General features: G+C 43.7%; 1 long non-coding RNA gene across 1 annotated transcript in view; it reads left to right on the top strand.

Annotated features, from left to right (window-relative positions):
- LOC122552593 overlaps positions 1–18,916 on the top strand; it is a 23,581-nt gene extending 4,665 nt beyond the window's left edge. The window contains exon 2 of the long non-coding RNA XR_006312424.1: positions 18,586–18,916. This is a non-coding gene — a long non-coding RNA (uncharacterized LOC122552593). The remainder of the gene's footprint in view (positions 1–18,585) is intronic.
- The last annotated feature ends 1,460 nt before the right edge of the window (positions 18,917–20,376 follow it).

The raw sequence follows: 20,376 nt of genomic DNA, 5'->3' as shown, positions 1-20,376 counted from the left end.
CGTGTATGGAATGAGCTGCCAGAGGAAGTGGTGGAGGCTGGTACAATTGCAACATTTAAGAGGCATTTGGATGCGCATATGAATAGAAAGGGTTTGGAGGGATATGGGCCGGGTGCTGGCAGGTGGGACTAGATTGGGTTGGGATATCTGGTTGGCATGGATTGGTTGGACCGAAGGCTCTGTTTTCATGCTGTATATCTCTATGACTCTATGAATCTATCTGGGAAATGCAAGGACTCCGACATTGAGGTAGAAGTGCACTTCATCCAATAGACTAGTCCAGCCTGTGATAAGTTACACACTCCGATATTCAAGAGTCTTGCTATTGGAGCCAATAGTGTACTCAAGGGGTAGAGTTTTAACAGAAATCGATTAAGTGTTAATTGTAGTGATTTTCATGCAGATGGATCTCTGTGAGCACTTGTGAGATTTCTCACAGTTGTTCCATTACCACTGCATCTCCATAACATCCTACTCATCCTTTCTTCCCTGGACAGCACTTTTTTAAGCTCTGTCTGAGTGGGCAGAATGTAAAAAGGCAAGGTAAGATAGAGATGTTACAGAGTTGTAGAGTCAGACAGCATGGAAACAGATCCTTTGGTCCAACTTGTCCATGCTGACCAACTTTCCCAAACTAATCTAGTCCCATTCACCAGCGTTTGGCCAACATCCCTTTAAACCTTTCCCATTCATGTACCTGCCCAAACATCTATTAAACATTGTAAGTGTACCTGCATTGATGGTTTCCTCTGGCAGTTCATTCCAGATACAATCCACCCTCTGTGTGAAAAAGTTGCCCCTCAGGTCCCTTTTAAACCTTTCCCCTCTCACCTTAAAATTACACCCTCTCATTTTAAACACCCATACCCGAGGGAAAAGACTTTGGCTATTCACTTTATCCATGTCCTTCATAATTTTATAAACCTGTATTAAGTTATCCCTCTACTTCCTATGCTCTGAGGAAAACAGCCCCAGGTCCTTGGTGCTGTGAGGCAGCAGTGCTAACCACTGTGCCCTCCAATATGCTGATCAGGTGCTGGAAGATTCCACCTAAATTATGACAACCTTCATATAGCCAGGAAATTTAAGTTCCCAGTTATTAATTGGGAAGTATACGCAAGAAGATTTCACATTTTAAAAAGGGAAACTTTTAACTACTAAAAGGAAGCGAACAAACACTGCAAATTTAACACCATCCTGTGAGCAAATATGTTTTCTACCAAAATCCCAAATAGAAACCTCCCCATTCTACTTTTATTTTCAACTAAAAACTCCCCTTAACATTACGGTCTCTGGAGGATATTCAGTTCTCACAGAATCAAACCAAATGTGTCTTCAAGTTTCTCTTTGATCTGGGGAAACCTTTGAACCCAAGATGCTGCAGACAGACGGTCTCCTGGAGAGATATTCAGAAGGGTCTCTATTATCCTTAGGTGTGACTCTCTCTGACCATTATCCCAGCAATACAATAGGATTTCCCCTTTGATGTGAAAGTTCAGGTCTATCTGATAAACTATCGAGGCCAAAGTTTGTTTCACTCATTCTGCATTTAAAATCACAGTCGCTTGCTTCAGAATAAGATATAAACCAGCGATTATCAATTTAAAATTTACTGATTGGACCTTATCCAAACTTGCAAAATTGTTACAGAGTGCAAAAGACCATAAAACCATCAGAATCAGGAACAGGAGGAGGCTATTCAGTCCCTCAAGCTTGCTTCCAAATTCAATCGAATCATGGCGGATCTGACATTCCTCACACCTGACTGATACCAGCTACCTGATGATGGAGCAGCGCTCTGAAAGCTTGTACTTCCAAATAAACCTGTTGGCCTATAATCTGGTGTTGCATGATTTTTAACTCATTCCTCACACCCACCTTCCTGTCCATTCCCCATAACCTCTGATTTCCTGATGCCGATTGAAGATCCAGAATCTCTCTATCTCAGCCTTAAATATACCCAAAGACTCTGCCTGCAGAGCTCTCTGTGGTAAGGAGTTCCAAAGACGGACCACTCTCTGACAGAAGAAATTCCTCTTCATCTCAGTCTTAAATTGGCTTTCCTTTATTCTAGGAGAAAGTGATCAATGTGGATTTTACCAGTTTCCTCAGTTCCCCTCTCTCCACCTTATCCCAGATCCTACCTACCAACTCAGCACCAGCCTACTGAATGGTCCTACCTGTCCAGCTTCCTTCCCACCTATTCGCTCCTCCCTCCTCTCCAACCTATCACCTTCACTTCTACCTCCATCTGTCTATCGCGCTCTCCAGCTACCTTCCCTCTAGCCCCACCCACCTCCCATTTGTCTGATGAAGGGCTTATGCCCGAAACGTCGACTCTCCTGCTCCTCGGATGCTGCCTGCCCTGCTGTGTCTTTCCAGCACCACTCTCTCAGCAACGCTTTATCCTAGACCTAGAATCTCCCTTGAGGGGAACACCCTCTCAGCATTTCCTCTGTCAAGCCCCTTAAGAATCTTTTGTATTTCAATGAGATCACCTCTCCTTCTAAACTCCGGTGGGTAGAGTCCCAACCTAGATTAGATTTCCCTACAGTGTGGAAACAGGCCCTTTGGCCCAACAAGTCCACACCGACCCTTCGAAGAGTAACCCACCCAGACCCAATCCCTCTGACTAATGCACCTAACACTATGGGCAATTTAGCGTGGCCAATTCACCTGCTCTGCACATCTGTGGACTGTGGGAGGAAACCGGAGCACCCGAAGGAAACCCACACAGACGCGGGGAGAATTTGCAAACTCCACACAGACATTGAACCTGGGTCCCTGGCACTGTGAGGCAGCAGTGCTAACCACTGAGCCACCATGCCGTCCCTGTTTAGCCTTTCTTCGTAAGACCAGGGATGGTGCTGGTGAAGCATCTCTGAGCTGCCTTCAATGGAAGGGGGTGGATGTTGATTGGATGTTTCCCCTGGCTGGGGAATCTAGAGCCATGGGAACTGCCTCGGTCAAGGAGAAGTGGTGGCAGAGTGCCAATGTCACTAGGCTAGCGTTCACAGCACTGGGCTAATGGATCACTGGATATGGGTTTGGACTCCCATCATGGCAGTTAGTGAGAGCTGACTTCAATAAAACAAGGTTCAATTAAAAGTTGGTCTAAAGGTGGCTATGTAACTGCTGTCTATTGTCGTAAGGACCCATCTCATTTTCCTTAGACACATCAAACCATGCAGTATGGACGAGGCCTTTCGGTCCATCAAGTCATTGCTGCCAAAAATATACTTCTACCTACTACTTTTCTGGAGTAAGCCCACGTCCTTGAACATTATGGAGATTGGATGGGTGGGATTGTCCTATTAGCAGACAGAATTCATAGAATCATAATATATATTTCTACCGACACTAGACCCATTTTCCCTCACTTGACTCATAGCCTTGAACATTCATCCAAGTACTCTTTTAAGGCTGTTTGGTTTCTTGCCTCAACTACCCTCCCAGGTAGTGCATTCTGAGACTCCCAACTCTCTCTGGGTTTAAAAGTCTTTCCTCCCTCTCAACCTCCTTCCTTTCACTTTAAACTTATCCACCACTCCCGCCTTGTTATTGACCCTTTGACTAAGGGTGACAACTGCTTTCTATTCACCCCTGAACATGCCCCCGATAATCTTCTAGCCCTCAAACAGCTCCCCCCCTGCCCTATCCTTCCCTGCCCCAACCTTACCCAGCCTCTCTTCACAGCTGGGGTGCTCCATCCCAGGGCTGTCCTTACCCAGTTTGTCCTCCTGGTGTTTCCAGACCGTGGTCATGTGATTGACTCTTCTGTGCCCCCTGAAATAGCCGGACAGCCGCCCTGTTCATGGACAATGAGGGATGAATGACAAATGGCTGCCTTGCCAGTGACATCCATACAAGAGTAAAACAAACTAGGAGGTTGACCATTTGCTACATTACTGCACACAAGGTATTCTGATCTCAGAAAACAATGCCATTGGTCGTCATGGGGAAACATATGATGAGAACTGACCTGTTTAATGATCCAGTGCAGAATACTGGTTGGATTGTCTTCTCTTGTCTGGTTAGGGCACCTCTCACATCTTAGGCTTTTGAATAAGATCAGTTTGTGGCTACTGACACTGATGGCCTGGATTCACATCAGAAATGGACATGGCATAGAGGCACCACTCAGAACCATTTAACCACACCTGACAGAAAATGATGGCTAATTGGTTTCCCCATCTCTTCAATGGTGGAAATGGTGGCTGATCCAGGGCTGCTGGTGTGAACCCGATGGGCTGAAGGGTCTCTTCTCTGCTGCATGCTTCTGTGACTGGATGTTGAACGAGCAACCTCATGGTACCGAGGCAGTGGGTGGGTCAAGAGTGTTGAGGGTGGCCACCAAGGAAGGGGAGACATCTGGAGAAGGATAGATTTCAAGGGGAGGTGATAACCTAGTGGTATTGTTGTTGGATTGTTAATCTAGCAACACAGGTAATGTTCTGGGGACCTGGGCTCAAATCCTGCCATGAATTGAATTCAATAAAACATTTGGAATAAAGGATCCAATGGACCATAAATCCATTGCTGATTGTCAGGAAAAATCCATCTGGTTCACTACTGTCCTTTTGGGAAGGAAACTGTCATGTGACTCCAGACCCACAGCAATTGGTTGACTCTCAACTAGCCTCTGGGCAATTAGGGATGGGCAATAAATGGTGGCATAGCCAACATTGCCCACATTCTGTGAATGGATTTTTAAAAAAAAAATCCTTGTTTTGAACATTCAAAGGGAGTGGAGTGCTGGATAATGAGTGCAGTGTTTGTGCCATTCAGTTACAAACTTTCACACTCAAAAGCGAAGGGTCATTGTGAATCGATCTCTCATTACGAAAGGTGCAGGGCCACCAACACTGAAGAGAAATGGTCTTCAGTAGCTGACGCAGAAGTGCAATAAGTAGAAAGAAAAGGAACATGTTGTTTCTCTCTATACCTTCGTGCAAGGTCAGTGTGCCCTTTTTGCCATTAATTAATGAATTTGCTGCACTATTTACACTGGCAAAGGACCAGCCTCATAAATTTCAAACGTTTGTTTGCAATCAGCTCCTCCGGTGGGTCGGCTGGTGAGTGTATTGGCCAGAATTTGGAACAACAGGGAACTCCCATTTTTCCACAAGCACTGAGCTGGATGATTCCAATTGCTGTAGGACTGGGGTTCACAGAATGAGAAAACAACGCATTATTCCCTCCCACCGTCTCAGATCTCAGTGGGGTGTTTAGCGAGGACAGCACTCCCCTCCTCCAGCATCCCCTTGCCCCTTGTCACTGACGGCAGTTGCTGGGAAGCCAGTTCATCTCCAGAAATGTCTTGTCTTAAAACACAGTTTTCTCCAGCATCGCCTGAGAAATCACAATCAGATTTCTGACACCCATTCTTATCCATTCTTCCATCTGAATGGCACAGCTCTGTCTGTGCCCATCGATGTCCATCCCCAAAGGGGATCGGTGACACTGATCCATTTTCAAATGTACTGCTGAGGCCGTCTTTCCTGGTTTGAGTCAAAACTTCCTCCCATCTGAAAATTAGAGAAAAATAATCCACTGCTTCATCAGACCCATCACTAATGTGGCTTCCCAAAGACTACAACTCTCTTCCCAGATATTTTCTCAGCAACCTGTTCAGAGATGTCACGACACACCTCCAGAGGAGGTGGGAACTGAAACCAGCACCACCCGATCCAAAGGTAGGGACACTACCACTGTGCCACAAAAGCACTGACTGAGACTGGGCACAGCTTTGGCAATCGGCTTAACCCACTACTGAGTTTCAAATGGTGCAGATCCCATCCTGTTCTTTCTGCCTTTCAGTTGCAAATGCTGTCTCCGAAATGTTTAGTAAATGCCTTGCCTCTGAGGGCTTTCCCCGAACAGTGGGGTGAGGTGGGACAATGTTGGGAAACGCACGTTAGAAGGAACAGTGGTCGAGAGTACTTTTGTTCCAGGCCCGGTGATCTCATCATGGTGGTTGAGGAATTTGAATACTATTGAGTAAATAGATTTGGAATAATTTGGGTGGCACGATGGCACAGTGGTTAGCACTGCTGCCTTACAGTGCCAGAGACCTGGGTTCAATTCCCACCTCAGGTAACTGTCTGTGTGGAGTGTGCACATTCTCCCTGTGTCTGCATGTGTTTCCTCCGGATGCTCTGGTTTCCTCCCACAGTCCAAAAAAATGTGCAGGTTAGGTGAATTGGCCATGCTAAATTGCCCGTAGTGTTAGGTGTAGGGGAGTGGGTCTGGGTGGGTTGCTCTTCAGCGGGTCAGTGTGGACTTGTTGGGCCGAAGGGCCTGTTTCCACACTGTAAGTAATCTAATCTAAACAATGATAGTGGCTCTGAACGTACTGGATTGTCATGCAAATTCCTCTGGTTTACCTTCTCCTTTTACAGAAAGTGAAAAATCACATGACACCGGGTTATAGTCTAACAGGTTTATTGGAAATCACAAGCTTTCGGAGCGCTGCTCCTTCATCAGGTACAGTGAGAGAAGGCACACCGATGCAGAGTTTATAGGCAGCGGGATCATACAATGGATGTAAGTGGAATGAACAAACCTAAAACTCCATGCTGATATGCCCTCTCACACTGCACCTGATGAAGGAGCAGCGCTCCGAAAGCTTGTGATTTCCAATAAACCTGCCGGACTATAACCTGGTGTTGTGTGACTTCTGACTTTGCCCATCCCAGTCCAACACCTGCACATGACGTCTCCTTTTAGGGAAGTAAGTCTGCCCTTTTTTTGTCAGTGTGCTCCCAAACCCCGGCAACACGTCTGAGTGTTAATTCTGCAATAGTTCTGCAAGCCGCCCAGTTCAAGGGCAACTGGGCCGCAAACTGTGGCCTTGTCAGCGATGTCCACACCCCGTGATAAAATACATAAAGAGAAAGACCCACTTAATCGGAACGGATTTCTGGAGTGGCCTTGCGAGACACTCAGCCTTATTCAAGGTTGGAACCACCACCACCACCACTTCAAGGGCAGTTAGGGATGGCCAATAAATGCTGGTCCTGCTCGTTAAACCGACCTTAACATAAATGCAAAGAAAGCATGAAAAGCCTGTTAATGATGATTTTTACTTCTTTGCAGTTGAAAATTGGGAACCAAGACATAAACCAGCGAAGATGGGTGTGAAGGTGACAGGTATTTCGGATGGGAAATGGTGTCATGTGATAGGTTTGGTTTTAGTCAATACCCTCCTTTCTGAGCAAGGGTCATTACACCCGAAACATTAACTCTGTTCACTCTTCACAGGTGCTGCCAGACCCACTGAGCTTTTCCAGCAACTTCTGTTTCAGTTCTCCTGTCTGGCCTAGCCTGAAACTCAACTTCCCACTCTGCTATGGACCAGACCAAACCTCCTCAAAATATCCAGAAGATAGTCTAGACCCTAAAGTTTCTTATTTTAAAGGTAAATAGACAATAGACAATAGGTGCAGGAGTAGGTCTTTCTGCCCTTCGAGCCTGCATCACCATTCAATATGATCATGGCGATCATCCTCAATCAGTATCCTGTTCCTGCCTTATTTCCATAACCCTTGATTCCGCTGTCCTTGAGAGCTCTATCCAACTCTTTCTTAAATGAATCCAGAGACTGGGCCTCCACTGCCTTCTGGGGCAGAGCATTCTGTAATGTGTTGTGTTCCAGATGCAATTCAATTGGTCAAACTACCAGATTTAAAGTAAAACACACTTTGTCCACTATAGTAAAAACACTAACCAAAGAAAGAAGGGATTGAAACAACTTAACTCTATTAGAAAACTTGACAGCATAATAGATACAGTCACAAAATACTGATTAAACGTTCCAATATTAATGTCCCAAAAACACACTCCCGGCAAAAGGCAAATTTAGACACAGATTGTCTGACATGAAACTCTCTTAACAGGCAGAGAATCCTCAACTTTTGGATGGAACTGAGAGAGCACAAAATAGCTTTCACTTCTTCCAGACCTCAACAGCTCAAAGCTAACCAAAAACCTTGGTTATTTGGGAGCTCAACCACACCCAGTCAGGCTGCTCCTATTGTTCCAACTTTTAAAACACCTCCAAGGCCTCACAAGCTGCTTACTTTCTTATAGATTGCTTGTCGCCTTTTGTTCAATATCTCTTTTAAAAGAAAAGAACAAAATACATTTCTTAAGGCCACAGTTCGTCACAATTCCCACATGTGGAGTGGTTCAAAAATGACCAAAGACTGACATTTGTGCCAGTGGCTGTTGTCAGGGGAGATCAGGATAGGTCATCCACTCAGCATTTCTGGTTGAAGATTAGTGTAGATGTTCCAGCCTTGTCTTTCAGCTGGACAATTATGAACAGGGTTGACCATGGAGCTTCCTGGTTCAATTAGGCATCGAATAATCCAACAGCATTCACTACTGGAAGTGCACTGTTTCATCTCATTCATCGAGAAGGGGGCACTTGGTTGGTGTCCATCTACTGCATCCATTGGGCATGCACAATCATAGAGTCATAGAATCATAGAGATGTACAGCATGGAAACAGACCCTTTGGTCCAACCCGTCCATGCTAACCAGATATCCCAACCCAATCTTGTCCCACTTGCCAGCACCCGACCCATATCCCTCCAAACCCTTTCTATTCATATGCCCATTCAGATGCCTTCTAAATGCTGTAATTGTACTAGCCTCCACCACTTCCTCTGGCAGCTCATTCCACATATGCACCACACTCTGTGTGAAAACGTTGCCCCTTAGGTCTCTTTTATATCTTTCCCTTCTCGCCCTAAACCTATGCCTGCTAGTTCTGGACTCCCTCTCCCAGGGAAAATACTTTGTCTATTTATCCTATCCATGCCCCTCATGATTTTATAAACCTCTATAAGGTCACCCCTCAGCCTCCAACGCTCCAGGGAAAACAGCCTCAGCCTATTCAACCTCTCCCCAGAGCTCAAATTCTCCAACCCTGGCAACATCCTTGTAAATCTTTTCTGAATTCTTTCAAGTTTCAAAACATCTTTCCGATAAGAAGGATACCAGAACTGCATGCAATATTCCAACAGTGGCCTAGCCAATGCCCTCCCAACTCTTGTACTCAATACCCTGACTGAGAAAGGAAAACATACCAAATGCCTTCTTCACTATCCTATTACCATGCGACTCCACTTTCAAGGAGCTATGAACCTGCACTCCAAGGTCTCTTTGTTCAACAACACTCCCTAGGACCTTATGATTAAGTGTATAAGTCCTGCTAAGATTTGCTTTCCCAAAATGCAGCACCTAACGTTTATCTAAATTAAACTCCCTTTGTGTTGTAGCTTCCCCCAGGTGCCAATTGACTGACGAACCAAACATGATATGAGGCAAAAATTCACAGGAAGTGGTTATGATTGAGAAGCTCCCGTGAAATATTTCACCTCCCAGTGATTTTGAAGGAAAGACTCTTCCAAAAAAGCTGAACATTGAGCAGTGCCAAGATACATTGGCAGCTCCCTATTTCACTAATGAGGGCAATCTAACACTAGGATCAGCAACAGTAGCTCATTCCTGAATTGAATTTATAGTCACATGTACTGAGGCACAGTGAAAAGCTTTGTCTTGCGAGTAATACAGGCAGATCACAGAGTTAAGTAGCATAGATAGTAAATAATAGGTAAACAGCGCCAAAAACAAAACACAGGTACAGGCGATTGTTAAGAGTTTGTGAATCCATTCAGTATTCTAACAACAGTAGGGTAGAAACTGTTTCAAAACCGGCCGGTGCGTGTGTTCAGGCTTCTGTACCTTCTCCCCGATGGTAGAGGTTGTAGAAAAACATTGCCAGGGTGGGATGGATCTTTGAGAATGCTGGCGGCCTTTCCTTGACAGTGGGCCTGGTAGATGGATTCTATAAATGGGAAGTTGGCCTTTGTGATTGGCCAGGCCGAGTTTACCACTCTCTGTGACCATCTCCGATCTTGAACAGTTGCCATACCAGGCAGTGATACATCCAGACAGAATGCTCTTGATGGTGCACGTATAAAAGTTGGCAAGGGTATTCACCGTCATGCCAAATTTCCTCAGCTGCCTGAAGAAAAGAGACATTGTTGGGTCTTTGTAACCAGTGCATCCACATGAAGAGTCCAAGAAAGCTTGTTGTGGATGACCACTCCCAGGAGCTTGACACTCTCCACCCGTTCCACCTCTGTGCTGTTAATGTGTAGGGGGGCAGTGACTGTGTGAGACAGAAGATGCATTTTGCTAGCAAGCCTCTGCCATCTTCTCTAGATTGACTGGAAGGACTACTGAGCAAATCTCAGTGTCTGTCTTGAAGCCAGCTCCATTAGCATTCCACTGAGAGTATGCTCACCTGATCGTGCTGATATCTGAATGCATTCGCCAAGTGTCTCTTTCTATACTCCCCCACCCCAATCCTGTTTATCAACGCTCCAATATCCAGTGTGTTTGAAGAAAACTCTACAAAGACTGTTTGAATCTCCCTCAGAAGTCTAGCTGCATGGACATCAGTGACAGGGAGGAAGAATTACTGGCAAAACTCAGCAGGTCTGGCAACATGTGTGGGAAGAAAACAGAGTCAATGTTTCTGATGAAGAAGGGTCTCTGGATTTGAAATGTTAACTCTGTTTCTCTCTCCATAGATGCTGCCAGACCTGTTGAGCTTCTCCAACAATTTCTGTTTTTGTTTTAGATCTCCAGTATGCACAGTTTTTTGTTTTATTTTAGTGACTAGCTCAGCAATGTATCCATCAAGTTGCATCGTCGTTTGAGTCCCAGCATCTTAGCGATGAGGCAGAGCAGCAACAGAGAGGGACGGGAAAGGAAGCAAATCCCAGATCCGATTATCCCATGGGATGTTCCTTCCCCTTGTACCCAAAGATCGGCAAGTGGAGAATCAGTCTGTTCTGTCACTCAAACACCTTCTGCTGAAACTGATGCCCCTGAGTCGACATCATTCTATGTTCAGGGAGAGCTGAAGACTGCTACCTGAGTGAGTGTTCCTGGAGGGTTCAACTGTAGCTTTCAAAAAGAAATTGGAAGACCACACATGAAAGAACAAAAAATTGCAAGTCTTCATGGAGAGCGTGAAAGAATGGGACAGCTCATACAGAGAGATACCAGGAACTGGATAGAGTGAATGGCCTCTTCTTGTAATTCTCTGAAGCTATGAGTCATGTGGTTGAGACTGATGGAGGAGTGATGGATGTTAGGATTCAGTTTTCAGTGGCCTGTAGCAGTTTGTAGGTGTCATCCGTGAGTGGCTAGATCAGATCGAAATCAATCCCATTTAGCAGAATGGTTGTGCTACAGAACACAATGGACCGCTCTCTGTATAAATATGGGTATTGATTGCATTAGGGACTAAATGGTGGGCGACTCCTCTTAATACTATCATGGACAGACACACCTGCTGGTACTGGCTTTTCATCTTGAGACTTTTTAATCTCTGAACCTGCCAATAGTGGGATTGAACTCATTCTGTGGATTATAGATTACGAGACTAAAAAACATAACCAAAGCATTGCTGTACCTTTTGTCTTCTGGAAGCTAAATTAGGACATAATTTGTCTGCCCACTGTCCCATTTAGTCTCTTTTAGCCTCAGGCTGCAGTCACAGTATGGTGTGTATGAGAAAGAACAATGCTGGCGTAGCTATGACTCAGGCAAATACAGAACAGTTTCCCAGATCCTGTGTGTGAAAAGAAAACAGATTGCGCATTTTGTGATGACAGACACAATTTAACTTCAAACTGAATCAGTCTCTTTATATCTGTAAGTACAATAGATGAGAGAAAGACAGCGTGACAGATGGATAGAGTGGTACACAGAGACAGAGAGGGATAAAATGATCAATAGTGATAGAGTGAGTGTTAGAGGAAGATAGATGATGGACAGAGTTGTAGATAGATAGATAAATTAGGTAGACTCACTTCTGGTATCAAAGCTGAAATGTTGCATTTTTAATGTGCTAAATGCCTTTTTGTGCTGCCATAGCTGGCCGGATATCCTGGTCTCTCTGCTCAGGCAGGTGTGAAGGTTTAATGAGCTCCCATCTACTGGAGCCTCCTGCAATCATTAGCCTGTAATAGACCCCCAGCATGGGTCTGATTAGATCAGTTTCCACGCAGGGAGCACCTGTCTACGGATTGAAGGCACAAACTACATTAAACTCAAGCTCCCTCTTCCTGTCCAACTGCACCACCCTGTTCTGGTCGCAGCCCTGTGGAATATGCAGTCCATTCGGCCCAACAAAAGTCGGCTGCATTCTGAATAAAAACCGACAGAACTGCAAATGATGTGAATCAGAAATAAAAACAGAAGTTGCTGGAAAAGCTCAGCCGGTCTGGCAGCATCTGTGAAGAGGAATCAAAGTTAATGTTTCAATCCAGCAACCCTTCCTCAGTTCTGCTGCATTCTACATGCACCTCCTCCAAGTCTGATCTCCCTCATCATTAAAAATCACACAACACCAGGTTATAATCCAACAGGTTTATTTGGAAGCACTAGCTTTCAGAACGCTGCTTCTTCATCAGGTGGCTGTGGACAGGATCATAAGACACAGAATTTATAGCAAACAATTACAATGATGCAATGATACATTGAACAAACCTAGATTGTTAAGTCTTTCATCTTTTAGAATGATAAAATGCAAAAATTTTGCAGAAAATATTTGCACATACATTCTATTTTGCTCAAAAAATGCATAACCTGCAGGCAGTCAGTCCATGTAAGATTTTGTAAATCCCACTTTAGCAATAGAACCAGTCTGACTCAAGACTGGGATACAGACAGACTTTAACCTCAAGCCTTTAATGCATTATCTGAGCTGAGATGACACCTTTTATTACAAAACCTTAAGTTATCTTGAGAATGTCATTTAAAAGAAGTTCTAGGATTTACCTATTAAAGAACCAAAACTAGCAAACCCATTCTGAAAGATGAATGACTTAATCTAGGTTTGTTCAATATGTCATTTCAGCCGCATGACTCTGTAACCTTTTGCTATAAATTCTATGTCTTATGGACCTACTTCACAATCACCTGATGAAGGAGCAGCGCTTTGAAAGCTAGTGCTTCCAAATAAACCTGTTGGACTATAACCTGGTGTTGTGTGATTTTTAACTTTGTCCACCTCAGTCCAATACCGCTTCCTCCAAATCACAGTACATTAACACACAGAGTACATGACCACAATGCGGCTGCATACCATTTGGACCTGGGGTTTTATCCTTTTTCAACTTTGTTTTTTTTTTCATTTACTTTCCAATAGCTCATTATTGAACAATACTTTTCATTCTCTATTGAAAAGTAATTTTCATCCTCTATTGAACAATAAATATGAACTAAGGTGAAGTAATCAATTATCAATATGTATGATTGTTCAATTTTCTTTTTGTCGATATCTGGGTTCAGGTTGCATGTGCTCTAGTAATCCTATACTTACTTAAAGGTCCTTTCCTTTATTATCTTTTCATTACGTAACGCTGTTATGTTAACTGTGAGCAATGCCACAGTAGGTCAATCAAGATAGATTTCAAGAAGGCTGTTTAGATAGGAACAAAATTAAAGTGTAGCATACAGTCTTATTTTTTTCCCCTCTTTCTCTTAAAAGGGTTTTCATACTCTCCATTTCTGGCCTGTTAATTAGTATCATATTGAGGGCTTTTAATGAATCGCCCCTTTTCCTTTCAAGGTTTGCTTGAGTTAGGATTGTGTCGTGTAGCAAGATCAGAAACAATTCCTTAATGAGTAACTGCTTTCTACATGACCCTGTCTCTGAGCATGACTGACAACTTAGTATCAAGTTAGGGAGGCACAGTGGCTCAGTAGTTAGCACTTATCTGGAAGTACAAGCTTTCAGAGTGCTGCTCCTTCATCAGGTAGCTAGTGGGGCAGGATCACAGGGCATGGAATGTATGGCGAAAGATCATAGTGTCGTACAAATGATGCGATGTATTGAACAAGCCTAGATTGCTGTTAAGTCTTTAATCACTTAGAATGGGGTTGCAGGTTTTAATTTATTAATATGTAAATCCCAGAACTTCTTTCAAGTCACAGCCCTGAGATAACTCAAGGTTTTATCAGTATATTAAAAAAAAAGGTGAGGTTGTAAGCTGTATCGCGACCTGACCCATGTCTACTGCACTCCTCAGAAGGTGGTCATGGGAAGGGGTGGGTGGGGCGTTGGTGTGACAGCACACGCCTTTCGCCGGAACTCTGCTATTTTCCCAACGGCTAGTCTCGAGGTTCTTGACGCCTTCCCGGATGCTCTTCCTCCACTTCTCTTTGAATAACAGTGACATTGCTCGTGCAACGCCTCAGTCAGTCAGTAAATGGCCTCCTCAGAGTTGAGGTGACCTATACATGTCTCATTAATGCACTGCATGAAAACAGCCTGCTCCTGATCACAAACTTGCCCCCCAACAACAATGTGATGCAGAAACGGACCATTCGGCCCAGCCATGCCATGCTAGCATTTGTGCTCAACCTGAGCCTCAACACCACACTTTAGGTTAAGAAGTTTCTTCTTGGATTTCTTGGTGATTGTCCTGTATTGATGCTCCTAGTTAAACTCTCCCTCACAGTTGGAAGCATTCTCTCTCCAGGCCGTTCAGATATAACACACGTTTCATTAATTCATTAATTCGCAATTGATGAATTGGAGACATTGTTTCTAAAGCGTGAACTTTTAAAACGTGTGCTGGCTGTAAAACGATCATATCGCTAACACTTTAAGTACTGTTTCTCAAGCGCGATTTTTCTATAACACAGGGTTGCATTAGAACGCAACCATTAAGTTACAGAAGAATTACCTGTATTAACCCCATCAACAAATCTTCCAAAATTTTAAATTTTCTCTGCACCCATAACTGTACATCTCTTTTATAATGTGGCAATGCTATATGCTAGGGTTGTTCTAACACAGGATCACCAACAGACAGAAAAATAAGACATTAAAGACCTTAGGCTTGCTACCTAAAATCTTGGTCAAACAGTTAGGATTCAAGAGGGATTGTAACAAAGGAAAGTGAGGCAGTGGTTTAGGAACAAATTCCAAAACGCAGGACCTAAATCACCAAAGATGCGACACACTTAAATAACTAACTCTTCATGCCCAGGATTTGGAGGTGCTGGTTTTGGACTTGGGTGTACAAAGTTAAAAATCGCACAACACCAAGTTATAGTCCAACAGGTTTATTTGGAAGCACTAGCTTTCGGAGCACTGCTCCTTCATCAGGTAGTTGTGGAGTAATTCCACAATCACCTGATGAAGGGGCAGCACTCCGAAAGCTAGTGCTTCCAAATAAACCTGTTGGACTATAACCTGGTGTTGTGTGATTTTTAACTTAATGCCCAGGGTTCCACATGAACAATGGTATTTGTCGGCATTGGACGTTGGGCGGGTGAAGTGTCCCCTGGAAACATAACCTGACATCAGTCAGTACTTTCAGATGAGGAAGCAAAACGTTGGGTATGATTTGCAGTATGAACTCTGATAGCTGTCCATGGGAACTCATGTAAATGATTCACACATTGTCTCGGGAATGAAGAATAAAACTGATTGTGTATCTGCCACCGATGTCATCTCAAGGACATATTTCATTAGTCTGGGTAAAAAGGATGTTCATCAAGATTATTTTGGAATATTTAAATGGTAATTGTTTGATTTAATTAAAGCAGCTGTTTGGTAAGGCATTTTGTTAATCAGTGAGCAGATATTAATGACATTCTAATTGTGATTTAATAAATCACACAGCGAGAGGAGAGAGAAAAAAAAATCACTCGGTACGTGCAACAATTAGCACAAGGAGAAACTAGTTTCCTTGACAGGTACAGCTCGGCCAAGCTGAGGGCTCTAGCTAACTGGAACCTAAAAGCAGTAGGCCGGTTTCCATGGTTTCTGAGCTTTTGCTCTGTGTTGGTGTTTTGCAATCTAAATAATCACAGTAGCAGTGCCAACAAACAGATCAAATTTTAAAAGGTAACAAGGAGGAAAAATGACACCGTAGTAACTTGTTTCTTCTTTTCTCTGAAAAACCTGTTTTTGTTTTTTAACCCCTGTCTATTCTAGTGCCCCTGGAGGTACTGAATCATATTAAGATGTGGATTCCAAATAGAAGTCACGGGATGAGAGTATCGCTGGCTAGGCCCAGCATTTATTGCCCATCCCTAATTGACAAGAGGGCAGTTAAGAGTCAACCACAATGCTGTGGGTCTGCAGTCACATCTGGAGTTACATGTAGGCCAGATCAGGTGAGGATGGCAGTTTCCTTTCCTAAAGGACATTAATGACCCAGATGGGCCTTTCCCTGACAATCCACTCGTGGTATCATTCGACTCTTAATTCCAGATTTATGTTGACTTCAAATTCCACCATCTACCATGGCAGGATTCAAACCTGGATACCCAGAACATTACCTAGGTCTCTGGACTAATTGCCTGGTGATAATGCAACCAGGTCATCACGACTCCATATACTTAATAACAGCGAAAAATTATTTTCAAATAAACCAGCTTCATTGGTTGTGAAGCCCATTTGGACTTCTTGAGATTGTGACAGATGATGTATAAATGAAAAGTCATTCCTTTCTATTTATCAATGCAATGCGTCATGCAAGAGACCCAGTTGTGTGGGCGAAAAGTATATTTCTTTAATATTTCTTATTTCATTTTTAACAAATTCATTTGTGAAAAAGTGGCTGTCATTAACTGGACAGCATTTATTGCCATTCCTAATTGCCCTTCAGAAGGTGGTCATGAGCTGCCATCTTAAACCATGGCAAACCATGGGCAGTAGGTATACCCATAGTTCCACTGGAAAGGGAGTTCCTGGATTTTGACCCAGCTACAATGTTTGACTTGGAAAGAAATTTGCAGATGGTGGTACTCCTGTGAATTTGCTGCCATTGTCCCTCTAGGTGGGAGAGGTTGCAGGGTTGGAACGTGCTGTCTAATAAACTTTGGCGACTTCCTCCACTGCATTTTCCAGATGGTACATCTTGCTACCACCTTGTGTTAGTGTTGGAGGGAGTGAATGTTTAAATTGATGGGTGGAGTGTCAATTGAACTGGCCTTTCACTGGATGGTGTTGAGCTTCTTGCGATCTTATTGGAACTGCACTCATCCAGCATTACATTATACTCCTAACTTGTATCTGGTTGATAGCTTTTGGAGGCCCTGGGGTTGATTTATTTCATAGAATTTTATCTATACCATTGATGAGCCGGTAACTACGAAACAATGCGAGGTAGGAAAGTGAGCTGTGAGGAGGACATAAGGTGCCTCCAAAGGGATATACATAGGATAAGTGAATGGGCAAAGATCTGGCACATAGGTTACAATGTGGGGGAACATGAAATGGTCCATTTTGACAGAAAGAATAAAAAAGTATATTATTCAAATGATGAAAGGTTGTGGAACTCTCAGACGCAGGGGGATCTGGGTGTCCTAGTACATGAATCACAGAGGGTTAATCTTCAGGGACAGCAAGTAATCAGGAAAACTAATAGATCATTCTGTTAATTGTGAGGGGAATCAAATGTAAGATCATGGATGTTATGCTTCAATTATACAGAGTATTGGTGAGACTGCATCTGGATTACGGAGTATGGTACAGGTTACGGTACTTACAGGAGGATGTTAATACATTTGTTTGCAATTCAGAGAAGGCTTGTTGGATTAATACCTGGAATGAATGGATTGCTTTCTGAGGAAAGGTTGGACAAGCGAGGCCTGTATCCTCTGGAGTTAAGAATAGTCAAAGGTGACTTAAGTGAAAGATATAGACCCTGAGGGGAATGGAACGGATGTGGTTGTGGAAAGGATGGATCCACTAGTGGGACAATCCAGAACTAGGGCTTACAGTTTAAAAAAAAACAGGTGCGCCCATTCAAGACAGAGATGAGAGAAATGATATTTCTCTCAGACGGTTGTAAGTCTTTGGAATTCCCTTCCTCAAATGGCAGTACATGTAGAATCCTTTAATGTTTTTAAGGCAGAGGGAGATAGATTCTTGGTTATCAAGGGTGATGAAACATTACCGGGGAGATGCAGGAATATAGACTTGAGGTTAAAATCTATCAGCCTCGAACTTATTGATTGGGGGAGCAGGCTCGAAGGGCCGAATGGCCTACCTTTGTTCCTTGTTCACGTGTTCTGTGACTCTATGACTCTGTGTTCATATGTTTGTGAGTATGTGTGTGATCAAGTGAGTGTGTGTGATCAAGTGTGTGTGTGACAATCTGAGTGTGAGTATGTGAATGTGAGTGTGAATGAGTGTGAGAGTGAGTGTGAGTGAGAGTGAGTGAGAGAGAGAGTGAAGATGAGTGAGTGTATATGGATGTGAGTGAGTGTGAGTGTGTGAATATGAGTCAGTGAGTGAGTGTGAATATGTGAATGAGTGAGCGTGTACGTGTGTGTGAGTGAATGTGTGTGAGTGTGAGGGTGAATGAGAGTGAGTTTGTGGATGAATGTGTTAATATGTGAGTGTGTGAGGGTGAATGTGAGTACCTGGGTGTGTAATTGAGTGTGAGAGTGTGAGTGCACCAGGGAGGGACAGGATAGTATGGTTGAGTAAGTTCTCAACATGAGTATGTAATGTTGTTATGTGACAAACAGCCTTTTGGCAAGGTGCTGGAAGCTGACTGGAATCACACAGCAAGATCACTCAACTCCATGAGGAGCACACAGACCTGATGAAAAAAGCCCAACTTTATTTATGGAGAGGTGGACAAAATTAGAGGTAACACATCCCCAGAAACGACGACAGCCCATGACGAGCGCGCACCTAAGCATGAATTGTAAACACGGGGTTATTTAAAGCTTCATGGTCTGAGCGAACTGGGGATGTCATCTGTTTCGTATCACTCCTTTTAATGTTCACTGTTTACGTGGAAAAAAATTGTCAACAGCTGCTATAAATAAACCAGGAAGAAGTGCTGAGTGCAAAGTCCTGCTGGCTCTGTGCTGCTGTCATCCGAAGAGCTCTCTGATTTGTTATTGTAATCACAATACGACAAGGTTGCTGGGAGCGTTGTTTGTCAAAATGTTCGTGAACTGTTGCCACGCATGACTTCTGATGATCTGGAATCTTAACCAGCTCTGAGAATGGGCACACAGCTGTATATGAGAAAGTGGGTACACTCTGCCCCGATTCCCTGCAGTCACTGAGGGAGGGCTTACTGCTGTGTGATTTGGTACAGTTCTTATGTTTCTAGACTAGTGACCTGGGGTTCAAGCCCCATCACAGGGAGATTTCAGCTCAGTGAACGTATCTGGATAGGGAAAGCTGGTTTCAATAACCATGATTTTAAAACTACTAGATTATCGTAAAGGAGCCATCTGGTTTACTAATGCCCTTTGGAAAGGAAATCTGCCAACCCAACCTGGTCTGGCCTATATATGATTCCAGACCCACAGCAATGTGATTGACTCTGGGATGGCCCATGCATTGTTAGGCTGAAAGTGCCAATCAGATCCTTTAAGCTCCAATCAAAATGATGTGGAGGTGCCAGTGTTGGACTGAGGTGGACAAGGTCAGAAGTCACATGACACCAGGTTACACTCCAATCAAGGCCCTTTCGCCACTTGACTATAACTTGATGTCATGTGACTACTGATCTCGATCAAAATTAATACAGGAAAACACTTGCTTCAATATAAAGCAAATGTGTTGGCTTCATCTACTTGAGATGAAGTGAATCTATTCGCTTAAAGTACTTGAGGCATATTCAACAAATGGCAAGTGTCAAAGGGATCAAGGGTTACGGGGAGAAAGTGGGAGAATGGGGATAAGAAACTTATCAGCCATGATTGAATGGCAGAGTAGACTCGGTGGGCTGAATGGCCTAATTTCTGCTCCTGTGTTTTATGGTCTTATGACTCTCAATGCCTTCTGTCCATGGGGACTCCAGGGTAATGGGCAGCACTTGGAGCTCTATCTCAGTTTCCACGGCAATGGTTTCATGAGCTGGGGGGAGGTCCGCACTATTACTACTATTCAGAATCTAATATTATGCACTGCAGTGCAATCACTGAGCACTTTTCCCAAGCATTCCTTTGTGCAAATAACAGCTCCAGGTGTCACACGAAACAGTGTGTGCCCAACCCAACTCATTGCAGTTACCTTGCAGTCAAAACTGGCTACTTTTACTGCTCGAAACGTTATCTTGCTCTCTCTCCATGGATGGTGTCTGACCCGCGTGACCTCCAGCATTTATTGTTTTCAGTACAGGTTCCAGCATCTGCATCCTATGTTCACACTATTTTTGTTTTTTATGTATTTTCCTTCAATTACTTTTTGCTGTGGTCAGTTAACTATTAACAATGAGACCCTTAACAATCTGCTTTAGGGTTAAAGCTCACGCAACACCAGGTTGTAGTCCAACAGGTTTATTTGGGAGCGCTAGC

Source organism: Chiloscyllium plagiosum, chromosome 9 (assembly GCF_004010195.1).
Source record: "Chiloscyllium plagiosum isolate BGI_BamShark_2017 chromosome 9, ASM401019v2, whole genome shotgun sequence".
Lineage (NCBI taxonomy): Eukaryota > Metazoa > Chordata > Chondrichthyes > Orectolobiformes > Hemiscylliidae > Chiloscyllium > Chiloscyllium plagiosum.
The sequence above is the reverse complement of the archived record's forward strand: the minus strand, read 5'-3'. Positions and strand labels throughout refer to the sequence as shown.